The sequence below is a fragment of the Amblyraja radiata genome, chromosome 23 (genome assembly GCF_010909765.2).
Source record: "Amblyraja radiata isolate CabotCenter1 chromosome 23, sAmbRad1.1.pri, whole genome shotgun sequence".
NCBI classification, from domain to species: Eukaryota; Metazoa; Chordata; class Chondrichthyes; order Rajiformes; family Rajidae; genus Amblyraja; species Amblyraja radiata.
The window spans coordinates 28,614,383-28,640,871 of NC_045978.1; the positions used below are offsets into that span (position 1 = coordinate 28,614,383).

Here is a 26,489-nt window from a genome sequence, read left to right on the forward strand (position 1 = left end):
ATTAGATGCATTCACTCACTTCTGCCAAGCAGTTATACAACTCAGAATTCTGTTTAACTGAACCAATTGTCATAGTTCCCAGGATTCGCTTTGCAAGATAAAGAGATATGTCTGCACAACCAGTCACAATATCTACTTGATCTGGTGGTCCTGTTTATGTAAGGAGGAACCTAATTTACCAGGTTACTATTTACACAGTGAGGACTCATTAAACAATCACGAGCGGCATTTACAAGAATGAGGCTGCATTTTCATGATTAGCACCAAATTGAGATCTCATGCATGGATGTACGGTTGCCTCGTCTACATAATTGACTCTGCATTTGCACAATTGGAAAATCAAGATGCCTGGTCTAGAAATTTACATCCGCAATCAGAATCCTGGTTTCATGATTAGGAGCCTTTTATGCAAAAAAAACAAAAACATTATTTGTGTCATCAAGAGTAGCATTTAAAGTCAACGGGCATGTTTTGAAATTTATTTTGATGGATAAGAGTTGGGAGGAAGCTCAATTCTGGCCTGGACTGATTGGGCAAATGGCCTGTTTTGATGTTATAAACATTTGTCAAACATGCTTGCTTAAATAGGATTGTAATTTTGCATCTCAGACTTCTCTCCCTTGTTGAAAATATTCTATAGATCGCAGCACAGTGGTACAGCTGGCAGAACTGCTACATCAAAGTACCAGAAACCTGGTTCCGATCCTTACCTCGGGTGCTATTGTGTGGAGTTTTCACCTTCTTCCTGTGACTGCATAGCTTTCCTCTGGATGCTTTCGTTTCCTCCCACATACAAACGATGTGCGGGTTTGGAAGTAAATTAACTACTGTAAATTGCCGCTAGTGTGCAGGGTGTGGATGTGAAAGTGGGATAACATAGAACTAGTGTGAACATGTGATTGATGGTCTGTGTGGATTCAGTGGGTTAAAGGGCCTGTTACCATATTTCCGTATTTTTCAATCAATTGAAAATGCTTGAACATCCCCATCTTGCAACCAAATGTGAATGTCTGTGACCCTAATGTGGGGAACATCATGCATGGTCAAAACCACATGTACAGATATATGTTCCTGCACATTGGGCTCAGGTGATCCAAGGTAACCTGCTATACTAATACTAATTCTAGGGGTGGCATAGTAGGGAAGCTCCAGCACATGAGTTCCAACATGTCCTCATTCCGTGTGGAGTTTCCACCTTCTCCCTCTGACCATGAGGATGCCACCAGGTGTTGTGGTTTCCTCCCACATCTCAAAGACATGCTGATTGGTAGGTTAATTGGCCATTGTAAATTGCCTCTAATGTGCAGGTGAGTGCTAGAATCTGGGAAGGCTGATGGGAATGTGGGGAGAATAAAATGAGATTAGTGTAGGTTTGGTTAAATTGGGTTCTAGATGGTTGGCATAAAGTCAAGTCTATTCGTCACATACGCATACAAGATGTGCAGTGAAATGAAAAGTAGCAATGCTCGCGGACTTTGTGCAAAAAACAAAGAACAAACTACAAACAGAATCACATATTCTTTTACATTTTACATATTGTGGGTGGGATGGAAAAAGGAAAAAAAAACAGTAGAATGGTACAGTAAAGTTAGTCCCTGGTGAGGTAGGAGTTTACAGTCCTAATAGCCTCAGGGAAGAAACTCCTTCTCAACCTCTCCGTTCTCACAGCATGGCAACGGAGGCGTTTGCCTGACCTGTACTCTATGACTTTTTGATTCTATTAAATTGTTTCTCTGAAATCGTACCTCGATTTGGGGCAGGGGTTTGAATTCACAGGAGGGAGGCAGATGTATAATAGTTGTCAGCAGCTTCTTTGCTCCAAGTCTTCCATTGGCTCCAGTCCATCACACAAATGCACTTGATTATTTCTGTTTCCACCAAATTAGCCAAGAATAAGGACACAAGGGGAAACTCTCATTGAAGGCTCTCAGACTATCTTTAATCAGATCTACTGGACTTTATCTTGCACTAAATGTTACTCCACTTATCATGTATCTGTACACTGTGGACTGCTCGATGTTTCCATGTATAGTTTTCCCGCTGACTCGTGAGCACACAACAAAAACTTTTCACTGTAGCTCAGTACACGTGACAATAAACAAACCAAACTAAACTAAACTAACATTTCCTCAGTTTGTATGGGGGCAGCATTTGAATCTCTTGTTCCGATCAAACATTATGCAATGATTCATTAAATTATATTTAAGATGCTGCTTGCTGTGGCAATAGAATATACTGTACGTTCTTCGGAATCTGCATTAACTTATTGCATAGTTTTGCAAACAAATTTTACTAAATCTAACTGGAAACTGTGATTCAGTTGCAAAATCATTGGCCTCCATAAACCTTTCCAATCCTGAAGCAGAGGTCCATACAGGAAAATAAAACAGAAAATCACTTTTGACGATGTCTGCAGTTTCCACGGAACTTTGCAAGGCACCCCTTGTGCCTTGTGGCCATATCCAGAAAACAACCTGTAAGTTATATGCACTAGTGTACAGTCTACATGGGATAGACGCCAGTGCACCAACAGCCTAAAAGGAACTGTTTCTATTTGATGTGCTTATGATTGATGAAATGTGCTAGCAGTGATCACTGTTTCCCTCACAAGTTGTAGGCTTTCCTGCTTCTGATAACCATGCAAGCAAGTAATTTTGTTTTACATGCTGAGGAAAATGCATTATTTTGAAAAGAGTTCTGTTAACAATGCTCCATTAAAAGCAATAACATTAATAGTGATATTTACCATGGTAATTTTGGAGGATTTGATTCCTATTCAGGTTCCAATTGCAATTGCAATCAAGTACTTATTCCCAAATTCCTTGTTAAAAATACTCTCTAAATGCACAACTTTGATCTTTACACAAGTATTTATGCGTTTAACTTTAATGATATCTCTTTGACAAAAATTAAAAGCTCAGCCTGGTGTAAAAATAAGTAATTTTGAGATGTGGTGTGTAATGTATTGATTTGACCACATCTAAAGCACTTTTGGCTCTTTTTAAAACCCATTTCCTTTGTGATTTACTCTATGAAATACATACCACTTTCTTTGTAGATTTCAGGCAACAGTGCAGAGAAGAACTTTCGTAATGATTGATAGCATCAATCTTTTAGTTAGTAGCATTTTTGCAAATGGATGTTTAGTCTGGTTTTTTGGTCCCCCTGTGGTTTTTCTGGAGGATTCATATCAGAACAAACTTGACAAGACCATTTTTTTCTTGTAGTCAATTAGTTGTACATGCAGTGATTTACATTGGACTGGTGATGAGTTAATGGAACATGAATGGAAATCAAATCCTCCAAAAATGCCATGGTACATATAACTATTAATTTAATTGTTTTAATGGAGTATTGTTAATAGATGTCTATTCATCTAAGTTGTCACGTAATCCAAAACATTATCAAAGAAAAATTCCCCAAGTTATCCAGGGTATCTCTATTTCCTCAGAATTGTACATGTTATGTTTTACTCAAGGGCAGCCTGTGAGCTGCTCATTCACTAACATTGTGATGTCCCTCCTCAGGAACATGGTGGGTTTAGGATGGAGGACATACATCATTTGTTTTTAAAGATTATAACAGATTATATCCTCATTGTCTACGAATAGTCAGTATGTAGTGTCTGTGGAGTAAATATGCAGAATTTATATTATAGTCATACAACAACAGTGACAAATCAAAAGCACTACATTGATTGTAAAGCATTTGGGGTCAAATGAAGCTGGGTAAGGCTCTATACAAATGCAAGGTTCTCTTGAATTGGGCCCCGCTTGGAAATCGCAGTTCTCAGGAAGCACTTTGCATGTAATCACACTGCAATGCTTTCTGCGTTTTCTTGTTTTTTGGCTTTTCAACTATCTTTTGTCCAATTTTTTCCAATTACCATGAATTCCACTTCCAGAATTCTGGCAAGGCACTTCATTCCACAACAAACCTCTTTGTAAAGGAAATCTTTCTCATCTTTTTCCTTACTCATTTGTTTAAAAAGTTTATTAATTTTCAGGAATCTGGATGTGGCTGGCATTACCCCATTTATTACCCATCAGGGATAACTCCCAGGTTATGCCAGAATAGCCTAGGCAAGTAAGTAGAGTGTTTTCTGTAATTGGTACACATAGCAACCACTGTGTGCTGGTGATGAAGAGAACAAATGTTTATCCTAGCAGAAAAGGTGATGTCAGTTGGTTGTTGACTTAGATGAGAAGCAGGGAAATGCACCCTTCAGCCCATCTTGCCCATGCCACGCTACTACCACCTGTTTGGCCCATTTGGTCCATATCCTAAACCATTCCTAACCATGTCCCTGTCCAAATGTATTTCAAATATCGTTATATTGCCTGCCTCAACTACCTCCTCGTGCAGCTCGTTACATATATCAACCACCCTCTGTGTGACTTGTCCCTTGTTGATGGTAACAAGGCATAGGGTTGTCAGGAGGTGAGTTACTGGCTGAAAAATACTCAGCCTCTGACCTGCTTTTGTAGCAACAGTATTTATAATGACTGGTCCAGTTGAGTTCCTGATCAATGGAGATGCCAAGATGTTCTTGGAGGGGGATTTAACAATTGTAATGGCAATGAATGTCAACAATAGATAGTTAGAGGTTCTCCAGTTGGAGATGATCATTGCCTTGCACTTTTTTGCCTTGCTGTTTATCTGTGCATGCCTGAACAACGTTTCATTATGGTCTTGCTGAAAGGATTGTTTCATTTGCTGAGGTGATGCAAACTAAATTGAACATTGTGTAACCATCAGCAAACCGTACAAACCTTTAACTGCACAATGGAAAGGTTGTCCATACTAAAGCTGATGGCGTTACCCTGAGGAACCTCTACAATGATGTCCTAGGATGATTCATGTCGATCAACCAGGGTCATCTTCCTTTTTGTTAGATACGACTCAATCCATTGTAAAATTGGCTCTTTGATGCCCATTGAATTCAATTTTAACCAGTACTTCTTGATGTCAGCCAGATAAAAACTGGCTTGATTTCATCAAGAGTGACTCTTAGCACACCTCTGAAATATAGATCTTTCAACCAAGGTTATTAAGAAGTCTGAAACAGAGTAATCCTGGAGAAACCTTAACTGGGCAAAGGTAAGTAAGTTATTGGTGAGTAAGTGTCACTTGACAGCACTGTCAACGACAGCTTCCATCACTTTGCTGGTGATTGAGTGTCGACCGATAAATAGATGGTTTGAATTTGTGCTGCTTTTTGTGACAATTCAAGGCAATTTTCCACATTGTCAGGTACACACCAGTGTTGCAAGTTCCTGGAATCGCTTGACTAGACGCACAGTTGGTTCTGGGGAACTGCTTGTGTGTTGTTGCTATATCCAGTGCTCTCAATCCTTGATAGAGTCATACAGCGTGGGAACAGGCCCTTCAGCCCAACTTGCCCACACTGACCAACATGTCCCATCTATATTAGTCCTACATGCCTGCATTTGGCCCATATGACACGAAACCTATCCTATCTATGTACCTGTCTAAATGTGTCTTAAATGTTGCAATAGCATCTGCCTCTACTACCTCCTCCGGCAGCTCATTCCGTGCATACACCAACCTTTGTGTGAAAATGTTACCCCTCAGATTTCTATAAAATCTTTCCCCCTTCACTTTAAACCTATGTCCTGTGATTCTTGGTTCCCCGACTCTTGGCAAGTGACTCTGTGCTTCTACCCGACTTACTCCTCTTATGATTTTATGCACCTCTATAAGATCACTCCTCATCCTCCTGCGCTCGAAGGAATAAAGTCCTAGCCTGCTCAACCTTTCCCTATAGCACAGGCCCTCGAGTCCTGGCAGCATCCTTGTAAATCTTCTCAGCACCCTTTTCTGCTTGACAACATCTTTCCTATAACATGGAGCCCACAACTGAACACAATACACTAAATGTGGCCTCACCAACGTCTTATATAACTGCATCAGAACTGATCAGAAGGATGGTGTGTATGTAGAATGAACTGCAAGAAGAAATGGTATATGCAGGTATAATTATGATATTTAAAAGACACTTAGACAAGTATGTGAATAGAAAAGGTTTGGAGGAAGTGTAGGCAAGTAGGATCATTTCGGTTAGGCAACTTGTAGAGAATGGATGAGTTAGGCCGAAGGGCCTGATTCCATGCTCTATAGCTCTATCACCATGACCTTTCTTTATGTCACCGGGAGACTAACTTCTGTGATAACAGAGATCTCATTTGATGATGATTTTAAGTTTATTCCCTCTAGTTAAAAATCATTATGGTTACCAACTGTTACACTTTCCAATAATCATAACTCTAAGCAACTGCATCAGCTCTCTGATAAATTGGCCTAATTTGTGTGGAAAGAGACCATATTTCTCAAGTTTATTTTAATGAAGACATCCTTTGTTCCTCAGTAAATTTCTTCTATGACCAGCCCATCGCTTTATCATTCTTCCCAAATTAGGCATGGAATTCTAAATACCTTCTGCATAATGTGCTTTTTTTTGTAAGCTGTATTGCTTCTTTTCTTTTGAACTTAATTCAGTAATTTAGGAATCTGAGGAATAATACATACACGTTGTCACTGATTTATCTATGTTCTTCTGTCGAATGTACTTGAACCTCATGGCTTCACTCCTCTCATCATTTACTCCCATCAAAGTGTTCCCATTTACCATGTGTTTACCATCCCTTTTGCTCCTCTTCAAATGTACCAATTGCACATCTCTCCATATTGAATTTCATCTGGCATTTATCTTCCCAATCTACAAAGTTGTTTATGTCCTCCTTCAGGCACTTGCAATCTTCTTTCTTGTTTATGCCAATGTTGATGCTGTAACCCTCTACTGTCAGATCCAGACAAGTAGTAGTTAATGTACTTCTTTAAAACAATCTTGGGTTGTATGTGTCCATTAAGAATACACTAGTCTGTATTCTCTGTCACGTAGCCAACTTCCTCTACAAAGTTAATGACCTAAAACATTAACCCTCTTTTTCTCTCTCAACAAATACCATCTGACTTCAGTTTTCCAGCATTTTACTTCATTATTTCTTATGCATGTAACTATTAGAATAACATATGCCTTAGATATACCGAGATATATTTGCCTTCCCAGTAAACACCTATTCTAGACTGTATAATATCCATTCCATTTGTTCATTATTAAAATGTGCCATTTGCTTAAAAGCTCTATCAGAAATGACTTAACTTTATTTCCTGACACTTTAGTACATTAAAAACTAAGCATTTCCAAGTATGTTGAAAGTCAACTGACCTGAAACATTAACTCCTGAAACATGTTTCTCCCCCTATGTATGTTGCCTGAAACACTGATTGTTTCTTACATTTCTCTCTCTTTCATTTCGTGTTTACAAATATATAGTTGCTGCCATTAAACTTTACACTGTCGAGTGAGTATTAGTAGCTTATTGCGATATGGCTCAATGCCAATGTTAAGTTAACTAGCTTATAATTCTCCAGATAATGAAAATATATATAATTCGCAAAGTTATTTGGCAATAAATTAGCAGTCAGAAGAGACATTATTTTAACAACAAAAGTATAAAGAATGTTATCGGTAGCTTATCTTCGAAAACTGCCATTGTCCATAGCCTATTGTCCTTGGTGCATTAATGAACAAATGAAGGAGGTCTAAATGCCATCTCCTGCCATATCAGATACATAAATTGTTACAAGCCACTTTGTACATCCCTTACATAACCATTAATGTCAAATTTCCAATATAATTATTCAAAATGTTCTTGATAAATGGCCCAGAATTTAATGGGGGCATAGTGGTGTGATAAATGTGTATTGTTATTGTGTAAAAAAACCGGCGATTCATGGTGAGCTTTTGGCTGAATCATCTCTCTATTAGTGTTGCAGAATCCAGAGATCAGTGTCAACACCACATCTGTTTCAAGAAATGACAGTATTTGCACCATTAAACAAATCAACCTCCGTGCAGGAAGTCAAGGCTGGTAGTTAACAATGTAAGGATTGTTTTAAAGATGAGATTTATGTTTTTGCAATGCCATTCGGAGGCTTAGACAGAGAGCAATTTAAACCATTGAGTCTTAATTGTATGTGGTAAATTGATCCTATGGCTTTTTTAAAGCTACAATATCTCTTTTACATATTATTTTTTTCCCCACATCTCCTTTCCATTACTGTTCCCTTTCTTAATGTCAGTCTTTCCCATGGTGGCCTTCTATTCTTAAATGAATCATGTCCACTTTTCCTGCTTTGCATTCCTCTGCTGCTTCTCTGCCCTTAAATTTCCTTGCCTAAGATGAACAGTTGATTCCATTATTCATCAAAGTCCCAGACGCCCTGTTGGCCTCGGTACACCATTTGTCACCTCGCACTGCCCAGCCATTTGCAATATAAATGTTTTCTTCCTAATTTAAGGACAGACTAATAAAAATGTCGCAGATGTTACGGTCCAAAAAAGGCAATTCTCCAACAAATTCTGAAGCAATATTATTGCATTAAAATGCCAATTTTCTTCATTTTCTTTCTATCCATTTTGATTCCTTGTACATGCGGAAAATGGAAACTAGTCGAACTGGGTTTATGTTATCAAGTCCCGATAATATAAGTAAAAAGGTTCCTTGGTGTAATTCAATCTGACTTTGCCGTTTGAGAATATCAACTCTGTAAACAGTAGTAACATTTACGGGCAGTTCGTGGCTTATTGCAATTACCGAGAATGTGCAAAGGCCTACCAGGAATTTCTGCTTCTCTTTTTCAAAAACTAACTTGTTTTGGCTACAATCACTTTTATTTCACAAAAGATCATCTCAGCTTCCAGAATTCCAACCAATGGTTTCTTTAAGACACAGATACAGAAACATCTATATGGAGCACAGTTTGTGTGACAGATGGGCAGAAATTAAACAGTGGCAGATGACAAAAACGTACGGTTCAGGAGTCCCTGGGACTACTCCAGACAATCTGCAAGCAAGCATTTAATTGGAGAAAGGAAATAGGAGACTGCCTCAACTTTGAGTGCAATTTTGCACCTGCTGCTATATATTTATTAAATGTGAAGTGCTTTCACCAATTCTGACAGACTTTTAGCAAGCATAAATACTTTAATTTCATGCCAATTTGCTCCATAAATAATCTTCAGCCCCTCCTACGTATTTTTGGAGGAAAATCATGCATTCCATTTTAAGTTGATAATGCCCTTTCAATAAATCCCAGATATTCAATAAATCTATCCAATCCTATATTCAATAAATGCTTATTATACATTTTACATTTACATTTATCTATATTACTAAAAGTCTGATCTTGACCGCTTTTGGCTCGCTGTGCTGCGATTTCCGAGAGAACGGCACCACCTACGGCCGTCATCTTTGGCCACCTCGCTCAGAGCCCCCCTCCGCCTTCCGGGACCGGAGGATTTTTCCCATTGATGAAAAATCAGAGAGATATTAATGTTTTTAAATAATTTTAAATAAATAATTTGCCATTCTCTCTGCTGCCCCTGCTGGAGGGAGGGGGAGGGACTATAAAACCAGGAAGTGGTGTGCCTCACTCAGTCTCTGCAAGATGGAGGAAGCCGTCACGTCTCTCTGAGCTCTGAATAACACTGAACAACTGAGTGCCCTTAATGTGGTTTGAAAATGAAAATATGGTTGGTTTGAAGTAAAAATGCACTGCTAATGAAGTAAAAATGCACTGCTAATGAAGTAAAAATGCACTGCTAATGAAGTAAAAATGCACTGCTAATGAAGTAAAAATGCGCTGCTAATGAAGTAAAAATGCACTGCTAATGGTTGTTAGTGTTTAAAAAATGTTGAGAACCTCTCTCCTGTCAATCACACCATGAAGGCCACACCTTTACCGGTGGAAGGGGGAGGGATTATAAAACTCGGAAGTGTGGGTGTGGTTCAGTCTCTGTATGATGGGGGAGGGAGAGGTCACAACTCTGAGCTGTGAATCAACTGAACACACTGAATGTCTACTGAAATGTGTGTAGTGTTTTGTGTGGTTTTATGGTGGTTTCACCTTGCTTGAAAAGGTATTAAACTGCATTTTAATATGGTGGCCTTGCACCTTGCATGAAAGTATGAAACTGCATTTGAATGTGGTGTTGTTGCACCCTGCATGAAATGGTATGAAACTGCATTTGAATTTGGTGGCCTTGCACCCTCCTTGAATGGTATGAAACTGCACTTGAATTTGGTGGCCTTGCACCCTGCTTGAAGTGGTATGAAACTGCACTTGAATTTGGTAGTCTTGCACCCTGCTTGAAGTGGTCGGAAACGGCACTTGAATTCGGTGGCCTTGCACCCTGCTTGAAGTGGTAGGAAACTGAACCTGAATTTGGTGTCCTTGCACCCTGCTAGAAGTGGTTGGAAACGGCACTTGAATTTTGTGGCCTTGCACCCTGCTCGAAGAGGTAAGAAACTGCACTTGAATTTGGTGGCCTTGCACCCTGCTTCAAATGGTAGGAAAATGGATTTGAATTTGGTGGCCTTGAACTTTGCTTGAAATGGAATTTCAAGGAATAGCCGTGAGTCAACTGCCAGCCCAACAGCTGTGAGTGAGCTGCCAACACTTCAGGCTTGAGGGATGTCCATACTAGCCCTCTGGAGACCAGTAGTCCCTGCAGCCAACAACACCCATACCAGCTCTCCAGAAAGCCCCCCCCCCCCCCATCCCCACTGGCCACCAATATTGGAATTGGTGGAGAGGTGGAATATTGCGTTGGGGGGTCAGCCCTCCCGTGTGAACATGGGACCCAATGGGTCCCACTTAGTCTAGTACATTATACGTTTTGCACAAAGGTATCTGAGGTGGTGAGGGATGTGCGTTAACATGGACTGAAGACTGCTTATCATATAGAGGAGAGCAAGATGGCATAAATGGTTAGTATAAGAAGGCAGTCAGAATCATCGAGGACCCACAACATCTTGGCCTCGCACTTATTGCACTACTGCCATTGGGAAGAAAATATAGGAGTCTGAAAACAGTGACCTCCAGGTTCAAGAACAGCTTCTTTGCAATAACTATCAGGCTCATGAACACTATAAACATTAACTACACTATGAACCACAAATTGGCTTGGTTGCAGTAAGGGCCTCAGGCTTTTTGCAATAACATTGGTTTATATTTATATTTATTGAATGATTTTGTGTATTATGGCTACTGTGTTTACAGACCTATAATGCTGCTGCAAGGAATTGAATTGTTCTGTCTTCAGTAAATATGACAATTAAACTCTCTCTCTCTCTCTCTCTCTCTCTCTCTCTCTCTCTCTCTCTCTCTCTCTCTCTCTCTCTCTCTCTCTCTCTCTCTCTCTCTCTCTCTCTCTCTCTCTCTCTCTCGTCTTTTTTCAGACTGGAAATATGTAACTGATGGAGTGCCCCATCTGTCCGAGCCCTCAATTACAGTAATAACTTTGAGGAGAGAACAGACTGAAAGGTGTCCAAGTTTGCTGATGACATGAACATAGATGAGAGGACAAGTCAATTAGGAAATTGGGAAATTGCAACAGGACACAGATAGGTTGCTCGATTGAGCAACATCTTGGAAAGTGGAAGGTTATATGCTTCAGTAGGAGGAATCAAAAGGCAGACTACTAAATGAAGAGAGATTTCAAATAAATACATTCAGAGGGATCTAGGTGTTCTTATTCATAAAACTCATAAAGTTACTATGCAGATGCAGCAAATAATTAAGAAGGTAAATTACCTATTGGCCTAGTTCATATGAGGTTGGAGTTTGAAAACAGAATTGTTGCTACAATTGACATAATGTTGCTGAGGCCACATCAGTGGTACCAAGTATACATTTGGCCCCTTATTTAAGTAAGGATATCTTAGTATTGGAAGCAGACCAGAAAAAGATAAACCAGTCTAATTCTAAGGGAAAGAGGGTTGTCCTATTACGAACAGCTAGAAATGTTAGATTTGAATCCTTTGGAGTTTAAAAGAATGAGGATGACCTCATTGAAACCTATGATTCTAAAGGGTCATAAATAGGTAGATGCAGTGATTTTTCCACCACTAGGAGCATCAAGGAGTGTAGCTACAAGAGAAGATCAGGAGTGGTCCCAGATGATTGGAAAATTGCCAATATTGCCCGACTGCACAAAAAGGGAACAAGGCAAATTAGTGGGAACTATAGGCCGGTTAGGCTTACTTTGGTGATTGGTAAGGTTTTAGTCCATTATAAAGGATGAGGTTACGGAGTACTTAGAAGTTCACAATAAAATAGGCCAAAGTCAGCATGGCTTTGTGAAGGGGAGGTCTTGCTTGACAAATTTGCTGGAATTCTTTGAAGAAGTAAATGGCAGGACAGACAAAGGAGAGTCGGTAGATGTTGTGTTCAAAAGGGAACTGCAGATGCTGGAATATCGAAGGTACACAAAATTGCTGGGGAAACTCAGCGGGTGCAGCAGCATCTATGGAGCGAAGGAAATAGGCGACGTTTCGGGCCAAAACCCTTCTTCAGACTGATGGGGGGTGGGGAAAGAAAGAAGGAAAAAGGGAGGAGGAGGAGGAGCCCGAGGGCGGGCGGATGGGAGGGTGGGAGGAGACAGCTAGAGGGTTAAGGAAGGGGAGGAGACAGCACGGGCTAGCCAAATTGGGAGAATTCAATGTTAATGCCATAAGGACGCAAGGACCCCAGACGGAATATGAGGTGCTGTTCCTCCAATTTCCGCTGTTGCTCACTCTGGCAATGGAGGAGACCCAGGACAGAGAGGTCGGATTGGGAATGGGAGGAGGAGTTGAAGTGCTGAGCCACCGGGAGGTCAGGTAGGTTATTGCGGACTGAGCGGAGGTGTTCGGCGAAACGATCGCCCAACCTACGCTTGGTCTCACCGATGTAAATCAGCTGACATCTAGAGCAGCGGATGCAGTAGATGAGGTTGGAGGAGATACAGGTGAACCTTTGTCGCACCTGGAACGACTGCTTGGGACCTTGAATGGAGTCGAGGGGGGAGGTGAAGGGACAGGTGTTGCATTTCTTGCGGTTGCAACGGAAAGTGCCCGGGGAGGGGGTGGTGCGGGAGGGAAGGGAAGAATTGACGAGGGAGTTGCGGAGGGAGCGGTCTTTGCGGAAGGCAGACATGGGGGGGAGATGGGAAGATGTGGCGAGTGGTGGGGTCACGTTGGAGGTGGCGGAAATGGCGGAGGATTATGTGTTGTATTTGCCGGCTGGTGGGGTGAAAGGTGAGGACCAGAGGGACTCTGCCCTTGTTGCGTGTGCGGGGATGGGGAGAGAGAGCAGTATTACGGGGTATGGATGAGACCCTGGTGTGAGCCTCATCTATGGTGGCGGAGGGGAATCCCCGTTCCCTGAAGAACGAGGACATTTCCGATGCCCTGGTATGAAATGTCTCATCCTGGGAACAGATGCGGCGTAGGCGGAGGAATTGGGAGTAGGGGATGGAGTCTTTACAGGGGGCAGGGTGGGAAGACGTGTAGTCCAGATAGCCATGTGAGTCAGTGGGTTTGTAATGTATGTCGGTCAGGAGTCTGTCCCCTGCTATGGAGATGGTGAGGTCAAGGAATGGTAGGGAAGTGTCGGAAATCGTCCAGGTGTATTGGAGTGCCGGATGGAAGTTGGTGGTGAAGTGGATGAAGTCAGTCAGTTGTGTGTGGGTGCAGGAGGTGGCACCAAAGCAGTCGTCAATGTAGCGGTAGATGTTGTTTACTTAGATTTTCAGAAAGTCTTTGATAAGGTGCCACATGTTAGGCTGCTTAGGAAGACGGGAGCCCACAGTATCGAAGGGCAGATAGCGGGTTGGCCGGATGGCAGAAGACAAAGAGTGGCAATAAAGGGGGCTTTTTCTGGTTGGCTACCAGTGGCTAGTGGAGTTCCACAAGGTTCGGTGTTGGGGCCGCTAATCTTCATGTTGTATATTTATGATTTGGACAAGGGGAGTGAAGGCTTTGTGGCAGAGTTTGCAGATGATACGAAAATAGGTGGAGGATCAGGTAGTGTAGAAAAAGCAGGGACTCTGCAGAAGGACTTGGACAGGTAGGGAGAGTGGGCAGAGAAGTGGCAGATGGAATATAGTGTAGCAAAGTGTGGAGTCATGCATTTTGGTAGTAGGAATAAAGGTATAGACTATTTTCTAAATGGGGAGATAATCCAGAAATCGGAGGTGCAAAGGGACTTGGGAGTGCTGGTGCAGGATTCCCCAAAAGTTAATCTGCAAGTCCAATTGGTAGAAAGTAAAGCAAACTGAATGCTAGCATCTATTTCAAGAGAGCTTGTATACAAAAACAGGGATGCAATGTTAGAGGCTCTATGAGGTGCTGGTAAGGCCACATTTGGAACATCATGAACAATTTTGGGCACCATATCTAAAGAAAGATGTGCTGGCTCTGGAGAGCCAGAGGAGGTTTACAAGAATGATCCCAGGAATATGTAGGTCAACCTATGATCAGTGTCTGTCGTACTGGGCCTGTACTCACTGGAGTTTAGAAGAATGAGGGGGGACCTAATTGAAACATTCAGAATAGTGAAAGGCTTGGATAGAGTGGATGTTTCCACTAGTGGGAGAGTCTAGGACTAGAGGTCATAGCCTCAGAATTAAAGGATGTTCTTTTAGGAAGGAGACGAGGAGAAATTTCTTTAGTCAGAGGGTGGAATTCTTTGCCACAGAAGGTTGTGGTGGTCAAGTCAGTGGATATTTTTAAGGCAGAGATAGATAGATACTTGATTAGTACAGGTGTCAGAGGTTATGAGGGGAAGACAGGAGAATGGGTTAGGAGAGTGAGATTGATCAGCCATGATTGAATGGCGGAGTACTTGATGGGCCGAATGGCCTAATTCTACTCCTCTTCCTTATGACCTTATGAAAAGAGAGTTTAAAACTGAATGCGTAGAGATTTCTTCACATAGGGTGATGAATCTTTGTCATTCTCTACACGAGAGGGTTGTGAAGGCTAGATCGATGGGGTGCTTAAAGAGGAGTATTTTTGAATAATTGGGGGGATTGAGAGCTGTGTGTTACTGTCACAGAGGCAGGATTGAGGCTTAGAGCTGATCAGGCATGATCATGTTGAATGTCGAGGCAGACGCTAGGAGGCAAATGCTTACTCCTTCTCTTAATATGTAGTTCATCTACTCACATGAGCCAATCTGCAAGTTTTATTCATTTATATGTATTTAATATGTAGCCTTGACTCAGTGCTATTGCTATAAAATTTAAGAAAAAAAGTTCCTAAACCGAATTCAAAGATGCAGCATGATACAGCAGGAAATGTAGCGAACCTTTCTGCAGCCATGTTGAAAAGTATATGTACATTGTTATATAGCCGTACAGCATGGACACAGGCCATGCCCACAGTATTAATCACATCTTCCAGCATTTGACCCATAGCCCTCTGTGCCTACGGGATTCTGGCACTCATCCACTCACTGCTTCTACACAACGCCAGAAAATAAACTGCTGGAAGAACGGGTCAAGGAGCACAACGGGATGTGATGACAATGTTTCAGATCGAGACTATGCATTAAAACTGGTGGCGTGGGTGTGGGGTGTGTAAGGTGGAGTGGGGTGGAGTGGAGAGTGGTGGGTGGAGTGTGGGTCTGGGGGGGAGAGGTGATGGCCAGTGTATTTTAATTGTATACACCTCAATCATGTCCCCTCTGCTCCAGGAAAAACTAAACTAGCATCTCCAGTCTCTCCTCAGAAATGAAACACTACATCCCAGGCAACAATCTTATGAATAATCACTGCCAATATAATGTTATATGACAAGTTGCAGCTATGTGTTTTTCCCAACATGCTTTCACAAACACTTAATTTGTTTATAATGCAATACGTTTTTCATCTACATTCTCCTTTTAAACAGTGAAACACTAAAATTTTAAGCACACTGTAATTGACAATTAAAGTTATTTTTAAGCTTGTGCATATATATATATATATATATATATTCAGATTTACCATAAATATCCAAACACGAGCATTGTTTATCAAATGCATATTGTGCACTTGTCAGTACATTTTAGTATTATACACGTGCAGGGCTACTATGGTGCTGCATTTACATAGCAACTTATTGTATCAGACTAATAGGTGCAATATATGTTCCAAACTAAAAGTATTACTGAGCTCATGCCCAGGGGGTAGTTCGTATGTGAAGCCTGTATATGACCACATATTACAGAGCACCACTGCACTGGTTAACATTTAAATGTTTGCATTCTACTTACAAACCGCGTAACATAGTTAATTAATGCAAACTATAGCTGACAGGCTTCTTTATATTATAATATAATTACAACTGTGAAAGTTTATGTGTTAATTATTACTTTGCCTCTATTACTGGAGTCATATTTTGAATATTTATATATATGTATATAAATATACAAAATATATATTTAAATATGCAAACAAATTCAGTTTTTACCTTCAGTATAATATGAGATGAACTAGTATTTGATGACAAATAATTATAAAGGTGTTGTAAAGGTGTGTGTGTGTGTGTGTGTGCATGTCTATATGGACAAATATATATATCCATATATGTCCATATATATATATGTGTGTGTGTATATATTAGGTCGATATACAAATATGTATTATATATATATATATGTATTATATTTATATATATGTATTATATTTATATATATGTATTATATTTATATATATATGGTAGATATATAGATTTTTTTTTAGTTTAGTTCAGAGATACAGTGCGGAAACAGGCAACTCAGTCTGCATCGACCAGCGATCTCTGCACACTAACACTATCCTACACAAAATAGGGACAATTTACAATTATAAGAAGCCAATTAACCTACAAACCTGTACGTCTTTGGAGTGTGGGAAGAAACCGGAGCACCCAGAGAAAACCCACGCAGTTCACAGAGAGAACGTACAAACTCCATACAGACAGCACCCATAGTCAGGATCGAACCCGGGTCCCTGGCGTTGTAAGGCAGCACCTCTACTGCTGCGCCACTATACAATATGTGCAATATATAGGTGCAAGCAAATGCTGTTTTTGCCATCTGTAAATGCATCAGAAGCAATTGAAGTGAGATTATTTGCAATATGTAATTTTTGTCATAGAGGATACTTGATGCAGCTAATTCAATTATGTAATGATTATCTATTCTTCCATGAGAACAACAGAGAACAACAATCTATGCATTTTAAAATGAATATTTTTCTGTAGCATGCAAATATTGGCATAAAATATAAAACATTTCCATGTCTTAATTTAAAATACGAGCATGAAACTCTACAGAAGGATACCTCGCTTTCAGTGATAACATTTGCAGGATATTCTTCCAACAATTTTGATATATTGGAACGTTTTATAAATTATATTTCTTGCTTGTTACTAATGTTCAAATTGAGATATGTTGAAAGCAGTTAGATATAAAATTGATTTTGTAGATTGCTGTGGCATCCTTATTACACTTAAGGCTCCACAGCTCATGTTATTTGGAGCTGTTTGTGTGTGCAGGAAGCAATGTCTCCATTTATAAATTATCGTAATACATCCCAAAATGAGAAGCCGCAAGCTTTGTGTTAAGTACGAGAATGCTCAGTTTTCGCTGCAAATTTTGCCAAAAGATTTAAAATAGTATGAATTTTCTCGTGCTCAGATGTTTTGAAAAAAAATGTCATTTTCAGTGAAAAGCTGGATTTTCTATTGAACTCCAGCGATGTAAAGGAAAATTGCAATACCTAAACTTTTACAAAAATAACTCAAATAACATATCAGTGAAGAACATATATGTGTTTTCTAAGCACACATGGAAGTACTTATACAGCAGAGTTCTGGATCATGGAAGCTAAGCTCCAGAAGGCACTGAAATTAAAGGTAAGTTGCATTACAGCACATGAAATGCATAATTCTCAGTACATTCACAAATAAAATAATAATATTTGGTTTGATTTTTGGCATGTATGTTTGCTGATATGCGACACACCTGTGTCACAGTGTTGCTGCAATATAATTGTATAAGTTCCATAACATTGAAGTAATTATATGAAGAAATGTTATTACAGGGAAAATGACATACAGTGTGTATTACAGTAAATTGGTTTAAACCATATTTTCCCCCAAATAACAAAGGTAGAAATTGAAGAATTATTTTTGTTTACTGCATTTGCAATGAAATGCGCACCATCATTTTTGTTAAATTACTAAATCAGATTATGGAATTTAACAGTTTTCAATGTTATCCAAGTGATGAAATTTAAAATTATTATTTTTCTATCAGTTCTTTTCAGAACTACTCAGGATGTAACAGAGAGAAAGATTAAAAGGACACGTGTTATTTCTGCATCCCATTAATCTAATATTTATATATTTTCCTGGCTACTGAGTGGATTTGGTATAGATTTATTTATTTATTCACAAGATTAACTTTAAAAAGAATATAACCCTTTCCATAACCATGGTCCATATTGTAAAATTAAAAATCACATCATCATGACATCCGTTTCTGTGATTCTATTCTCTTCTTATTTAATACTTACTAATTCGACTATTAATACTATCAACACCCATATCAGTGTGTAATATTTTTAAAGAGAAAATCCAAAAATAGTGAATGACAAGAAGAGTTCAGTTCTGCTTAGAATTTTTTCTGTATTTTCAGTCCAATGATTCATTAGGTATCCAGGCGTGACTATTCCAACAGGTCATGAAGAAAGACCACTGCAACTAACCCAGGGAATTCAAAGCCCAACACAACAGAACCCTTTGACTGTCATTAAGACACCTTTATAATTATTTGTCAGCCGAAATCTAGTTTATGTCCATTCACCTGATTAGTGGAGGCCGTTGGTGAAAATCCATTAGGAGCAGTGTGATCTGTCAGGAAGGGAAGAAGAGCCCTTTGTCTTTGCTGGACTATCTGTATTTTGATTGTGCTCTGAGTGAATCTTTCAGCTAAGGAGCGTAGCAAACAAACTAAAAGCCGCAAAGCCAAAAGCTCAGTTTTTTCAGAGTTTCCTCCTCTGTCAGCAGCTCTGTGTTTGCTGACAAATTTAAAGCCTTTTTTTATAAAAGACCCGATTCCCTGACAAGCATCTTCGTCTAAAGCTTGGCTTACTTTTATTGTTGGTGGAAGAAAAACCTGTATTTCCTCGCCTGCTTCTTGTATTGATACCAAACTCTGAGCAGATAACCCCCACCATTTACTACAGGGCACATCCTTTTTTTTTCTACAGTGATTGTGATTTTGTTGTTCTAGTCCCCACTACAGTTCAAATTACAATGTTAAAAATCCTGTATGCTGATCAGTGACCTGCCTGTGGTTTAAAATGGGGCTCCTTAAGCGAAGTGTAATGAGCTGCATAAGCCCTCTACCCTCTGACCCTCTCTCACTTTTTAAGAAACTGACTAAAAAGGAACTCTTTACAATTCAGATATTGTTTTATGGAACTTTTCCCCCCCCAACCACAGCAGGTCTAATATATGATCAGACTGTTTTGTTTTGTAACTCTGAATTTTATGACAGTGGAATTTAACTATCCATATGTATTTCTAAAATATCACATTTCAAAAGCACTAACATAATTAAGTTGTAATTTAAGGAATAAGTAAAATAATTCTACAAATATTTTTGGCTGAAGCCTCTCTCAGTTGATTTTTAATTCCTAAAAACTTGTCAGGCACATAAAAAATGACCATTGCCATGGCGTTCTCTGCACTGCACACTGTTCCAGATACAGGTTCAGGACACCAAAAGGATATATTTAAAGACTGTTCATGTTTGCCTTTCATACAAAGAATACAGAATGACAGATAACAGTGTCTAAAATACAACATTTTGACTAAATCATATTGGTTTTAACATCACATCAGGGCTTTCCGCTCCATATGAAACAAGCAACTAATTATTTTTTAAGGCATTAAATGCCAGTTAAATTTTCAACACGATGTCCGTATTATAATTTTGAGAAGCAGGAAAATCTTACTGGTCAAAATGTTTGAGAAGCTCATTGGTAAAATTATTTTATTTTAATTGTTTAGTTTTAAATATTACATACTGGCTTTGGAAATCAAATTAGGAATTTGATTTTGTTTAAAATTGCACAGACTATCTCCCAATGCCTACACATACTTGTGATCCAACACAGTAATTTAGCCTATTTCAAAATTACAGACACTTGGCTTTAGTCTTATTTTCACTTGTCATGAAAGAAGTATAATGTCTCAGAAATCAGTGTGAAATAAAACTGTTTTAACATTCTGGTGCACTTCGATAAGTTCAGGTTTTTAGCTTTATTACAAAGAAATAAAAGTTTTATTTTAATTCATTGTTCACGAGAGTCAAAAATTGCATCTTAATAATAAAAGCTGCTAAGATTGTTTGTGCAACTGAAACATAATTCACACAGAGAGATCTGAAGAACCTCTTTGTTCAGAGATGAGTAATGGTGAAGTTTGCCCAACATTATGATCATGTTCATTATCAGTGAGGAATCATATAGACCTTTAATATGCTGCACATTCCTACATCCCTTAACGTCTTCCCACATTCAACTAGTTACCGATGTGCCTGTAGTTTCCTTAACCGAGACAATGAAGTATTTATACCCCCCCCCCCCCCCAAAAATGCACGCATATTTTAATATAAATTAGTGTTCACACTTTTCCTTTATCTATTTAAAACCCACACCTTAGTAAAATTGTAACCTTCATGTCCCTACTATTTACATCAAAAATGAGGCAAAAATTGAATGCCCAGCATCTTACAATCTAGAATTCAATTGCATTATCTATCATTTAATAGGGAGCTCTGCTCTCGTTCCGTCCAACGCACTCGCAATATGTTTTAAAGCTAATTTATCCCGGAGTGTTTCTCACGCCATCGTTAAATGTCGCGAAGGAAAGTACAATTTCTTAATTCTGTTGCGGAAATCGCTTCCCTTTTGATACAATTATTCCAATCACACAATAAGTTAAAATTAATAATGCTTCTCAGACTTTAGTAATTAACCCCTACAGCAGCGCTGCTCTGAACCCGAGCACATTTGTATACTTTGAACATAATTCTGGGAGATGTAACTGAGATTAGTGCACAAAGCCACAGGTACCACTCGTTTTTTTTTTCTTCAAATCATTTTTAGTGCTAAAATACATTTTACACGAGACCAATATGTGCAACGCCACAGGCAACAGGAGACAAGTGCGAGCTTACCCACGACTATCCAGGGGCCGGTGTTTCTGCGTGTCTCCAAGGCAGAAAGTCTAACCCTTGCAGCTGTTGCTATTCTGCAGAACTGTCGACAGTCTGAGACGCTGTTCCACACAATTTAACAGCAGCAGGAACACGCTGGCGGTTCCAGCGCCGATCCGTGTGTTGATGGATCCTTTAGGCTTTCCCTCCTGACTTCTAGTGGGCTTGGCTACTCGACTTCTACAGGGACTGCTCTCATAATGAAGATGAAGGTCTTTATTTCCATGACATCTCACTTCTGCTTTAGGCTATCCGAAGTGCACATTGAAACTACTCCCCGGTAGAGTGGTTTATGTACACTGCCTGACTGACTGCCCCTGCTGTTAGATGCTGCTCTCAGTCTGAGAGGCAGTGTCCCAAACGAGACTTGCACAACTCTCTCTACACCCAAGGGATCCGGGCTGGTTTCCAGCAAAGCCTGAAGTGACTACTAGCAGAAGGCATTGATAAACTCCACTGCAACGTCCTACCTCCCCCCAACTCTCCCCCTCCCCCTTCTTTTCTCTTGATCAATACCCCGGTCAGACTTTGAATCTAGCTCAATTAGATATTATCTGTAGCGTTCAGACAAAGACACAGCCCAGAGCTGAATAGCACAAAAAAAAAGCTCACCTTCTGTGTGTTTTTTTACTTAATCACCTTGCTACCGGCTCGGTACAATTTGGCATTTGGATTCTGGTCTGCATCTTTTTTCCCTCTTTTTTACTGTTTGACTTTTTTTCACCTCAGACATTGATGTTTTACTTCGGTAGTTGCGAACACTTAAAATAAAACTACCCCTGTAGTTTTGGGGGGTAGTTTCTCTGTCTTTTGGTGCCTTAAACCCTGATGTGTGTCGAGCAATTGTTCATTTTAAGTAAGTCAAACGCGTGGCTCCGGGACGGGAGAGGGGGGCTCTCCGTTTATCTGGGTTACACGAGGAACAGGTTGGAAGGGCGCACCTTCAAAAGAAGGGTCATTTAGCAAAGCGACAAAGGTTGTGATTTTACATTAAAAAAACAAAATACTCCAACATTACATTCCATGCATCCCTCTCTCACGCACACACGCACTGCTTTCCGTGTCATTACTTTTATAATTTCAGTAAATACTTTGTGATGCTTTGTTAGCAATATATCAAAGACACCAAAGACTCGAGGTGAATGAATTACGTTCCAGAAAGCTGTTTGCAAAGAAAGGTGATTCCGTTCACATCATTTTGATAGGCAGTCTAGACAATAAGATATTGTTTAAATTCGAATTTTCATATAATTCAGTTAACTTTGCGGATTGAATTCTATATTTTTTTAACAGCTGGCATTAACAACAAGACTGACCTGACTTGAAGTTGTATACATGGTCACACGAGCTCAAAGGGACCTCTCTCTCTCTCCCTCTCTCCTCTCTCCCTCGCTCTTTCTTTACGAGCTACGTTGTTAAATGGAATGACTGCGTTTCTTGCTGATAGTTAGATCATTGCATTGAACGCCTTGAATGGTTCCCACTCGCTTTAGCCCAAATGGAACTTCTCGATCTACATCAAGGACCTCAAGATATTGTTTTCGGTTGGAAAATCCTAATATGGAAGATGAACCGTGAGCCAACCGACCAAAATCATTAGGACATTTCGTTCACCGCAGTTGTTAATATCAAAGTACTGGCACTTTGAGAATAGAACATTTAACATTTACATGGTCGGTGGTGTGTAAAGTGGAAGGATTAAATATATAGATGCAAGACGATTTGATGTGATAAATGGACGTTAATTAGTTTTACAATTCCTTTTTAAAAGAGACTAAGTTGAAAGATGATAAATTACCTTTGTTTTCCATATGAATAAAAGGAGGGGGGGGGGGGGGGTAGGATATATATAAACTTTATTTTGCTTTTAATGTCCGCCACGATTAGCAGACAATAAATAGCAACCCGGGAACTAAACTTTTATATCTCCAACTTGGAAAGAGTCACCAAAGGTAATTTTGTTCCCAACACACGCCTTCAACCTGGAGATGAATCCTGGAGATGAATCGCAAACTTGGCAATATTCACGCGAGCCACTGCAAGGCCGAATGCGGGAACGTAACTCGTCATTATTATCCCTGTCCACAAGCTGGTGATTATTTCAACGCTCCCGTTGGAATATATGTTAGCTCACACATTTGCAGGAGCACGGAATTCTTTACACCTAACTGCAATTTAGCAATGGACTGCACAACTACTGCAGCGAGCGCATCCCATCTTGCCATCCCATCATGGAAAATGTTGCTGACTTCTGACATTGGATATCAGATGGTCAACTTCAAATTCGGGCATTTATATTGGCTAAATTGAAATATCTATATTATATATATATATATATATATATATATATATATATATATATATATATATATATATAATATAGATATATATATATTTAGCCAAACAATCGGCTTTGTGGCTTTGGAGCGCCAGGTGAAGATATATTGGCTAGTGGGCAATAGGGTGGGACGTGGTTGAAAGATTTCACCGTTTCAGAGATAGTAATTTTGGTAACAAGTAACTTTCATCAGTCCCAATGCGTTATTTTGTGGTCAGAACTACCGATTTACTAGTGTATCCAAGAACGGGTCCACAACTGAATGCATGAAAATATGGGTTCATTATAATTGCATAAGTAATGGGAATGGCAGGTGTGTTAATAAAGTATTTCTGAATTAGAAATACATTGCAAACGAAATGTAGTAATGTTGGGAGATGCACAGAGAAATACTGTTGCACAGTTAGAGCCCTTCACCCTGACCTGTACTTCCAAAAAGTAATATGTTTCCATTGGTGAGAATCAGGTTTCCCCCTATACCTAAACTGAAAACACAGACTCGGGTTTAATGAGTTGATCGAATGCAAAGACAAGATATAGAATAACACATTTTAGTTCTGGCGAAGGGTTGGAGTCAAAATATCCGCTTATATTTTCGTTCGGTTTGCGGGTTTACCGTAACTTGCTTGTATTTCTATAGGAGCACTGGCGTTAAATTTGCTCTCATTCCTTAACCGACGTGACACAAAGAATGAAATTCAGAGCATCAGTGTATTTCCTATTCCTTTGAGCGCTGAACTCTGCTGAACAGATGTATAACATCGACAGCTCTGTAAACTCGGACGTTGCTGATCTTGGGTGCTGTGGTGGAAAATACGTGGAGTTTTTTTAATCGAGGTATGTAGAAAAAGTACCTTACGGGGATGCAGGTGGGTTTCCCTGAACTGTGAATGAAGTGGACAAATGTTTACTTAAATTAATCAGAAGGAATGAAAGAAGGCTTCAGACTGTACTTACACCACACAGCGTTTGGTGGCAATGGTTTATGCACAGACTTGCAACCTGCAATCTCCCTTGCACGTAAGGCCGGGCGCATAACACTGTTGTGAGATGCGGTGTGTGTGTGGGTCAAGGAGATGCGAGAGGGGAGGCTCGCTCGAAGACTGGTCATGTGCACACCTCGCTGTATCTGGTTTCACAGCAGCATTGCAGAGGCTGGGGAAGAGAGGGCAACTGTTCCAAAACCCTGCACATATATACACACACGCACACTCGCACACTCGCACACTCGCACACACACACATATACACACACACACACACACACACACACACACACACACACACACACACACACACACAAAGCCCTTATTGCCCATGAAGAGCGATTGGAAAAGGGAGGAGTGCAACTTGTACAAGAGATTGGTTGAGGTGGGAATCACAATCGCGTTCACCGCTGTGTGTGTGTGTGTGTGTGTCTGGCTTTGCATTGAAGCCGAACAAACATGCTGTCACAGACCATTTTTAGCACTGAGCCTGCCGCTGATGGCTTGTTAGGCCACATAAACAGATAGCATTATAAGAGATGCCGGTTCGCTCGTGTGCTGACTCTGTAGTCTATGTAACCCTTCCAGCCTCCCTGTAGTCATCTTTCCTTCTGAAACACTTGCCGATCCTCCCATTGTCCCTGTGCGATTCGCCGCTTTGTCACGCCCGCATTGCCAACCCTTTTTACTCAAATAAATTGTCTCAACAGCAGCATCGTTCACGATTTAGCCCCTTTGCTAAAGTCACCCTTGGAAAGGCATCGTGACTCAAGGGCAATGTATGTGAGAAACAAATATATCCGAGTAAGCGAGTCACGTCTGAAGCCAGTCTGCCGAATGGACATGCATTTAAAACATTGTGGCAATTTGCTCTCCGTCTTGAAACCTGATTCTTCACAAACACAGCACTGAAACTCCGAAATGATTTCAACACTTTTGTTTTCGCAGCGCAGTGTCAAGTTCAACCCGACAACTCGGAAAACCTTTAAAACCAACCCAAGGTTTTTTAATCTAATAATCTGGTCATTAAACTCACCTTGCTCATAGTACAAAAACTACGGGCGACATCGAGCGCTGGGTGTCGGGAATAGCTCCACGGTGAATGCACGGTATTATCCAAAGGAGAGAGAGAGAGAGACAGAGAGAGAGAGAGGTGCCAGAAACGGCGGCTGAGCCGCGAGCAACACACACCTAGATTTTAACTCCAGTAGCAAACAGCCCGAGAGTGCTGGAACGACCACTTCCCATATAAGGAAAATAAGGGTAAAATGATCAGCCCTTTAGGGCTTCTTCTCAGGAACAACAACACAAGCGGAAATAATCCTCTGTTTTCAAATAAATCAAGCATTACCGAAAATGATCTAGATAAGATTACACCCAAATCACACTGAATATTTATTAGGCAATAAAACCTCAAGCGACGCTTATGACTCACAAGCGCTGTCTTACCTTCATCAATGTTGCTTTTTTATTTTAAAGATTGCAGTGAGTTTTCATATCCATTTATGATCTAGTATTTGCGTTAGCTGAATGCACCGATGCTGGGTAAGATATCTAGTGGTGGCCAACCCCCCTGCTGATTGAGTTGGAGAGGATAAGGGGCGGATATCGGAGGGGAACCAGCATGTTGCAATATAGGGGATGTGTCTGAAATTGATGTGGAATTAGCTTGCCGTTTTTCAGGGAAGCATTATTCTTTACAACATGTTAACGTAGCGATTGTATGGAAATAATTGAAGTCATTCCAGTCTCTCATTCCTTCCCCACAAAGTTTACTCGGTCAAAATGAAAATGTTAAATTTCCAGATTGTGTTGATTAATATCGCGGGAGTCGATGGAAGAAACGTAAAAATGTTCCTACATTTGAAGAGGCAATCTTACTTAATGTGTATAAGAGTTTAAGAAGGAACTGCAGATGCTGGAAAATCGAAGGTTTGCCTATTTCCGAAACGTTGCCTATTTCCTTCGCTCCATAGATGCTGCTGCACCCGCTGAGTTTCT

At 40.1% G+C, this 26,489-nt stretch overlaps 1 protein-coding gene across 4 annotated transcripts in view; it reads right to left on the reverse strand.

Annotated features, from left to right (window-relative positions):
• Positions 1 to 26,059, reverse strand: part of LOC116986401 (eyes absent homolog 1-like) — a 216,486-nt gene extending 190,427 nt beyond the window's left edge. Inside the window, exon 1 of one of the 4 annotated variants that reach the window (XM_033041902.1) lies at positions 25,938 to 26,059. The gene's annotated coding sequence lies outside the window, so the exon portion shown is untranslated. Of the gene's footprint in view, positions 1 to 21,126; positions 21,591 to 22,481; positions 22,612 to 25,524; positions 25,811 to 25,937 lie in introns of those variants that run through there. The other 3 variants (XM_033041899.1, XM_033041901.1, XM_033041900.1) reach the window with 3 other exon arrangements.
• Positions 26,060 to 26,489: the final 430 nt, after the last annotated feature.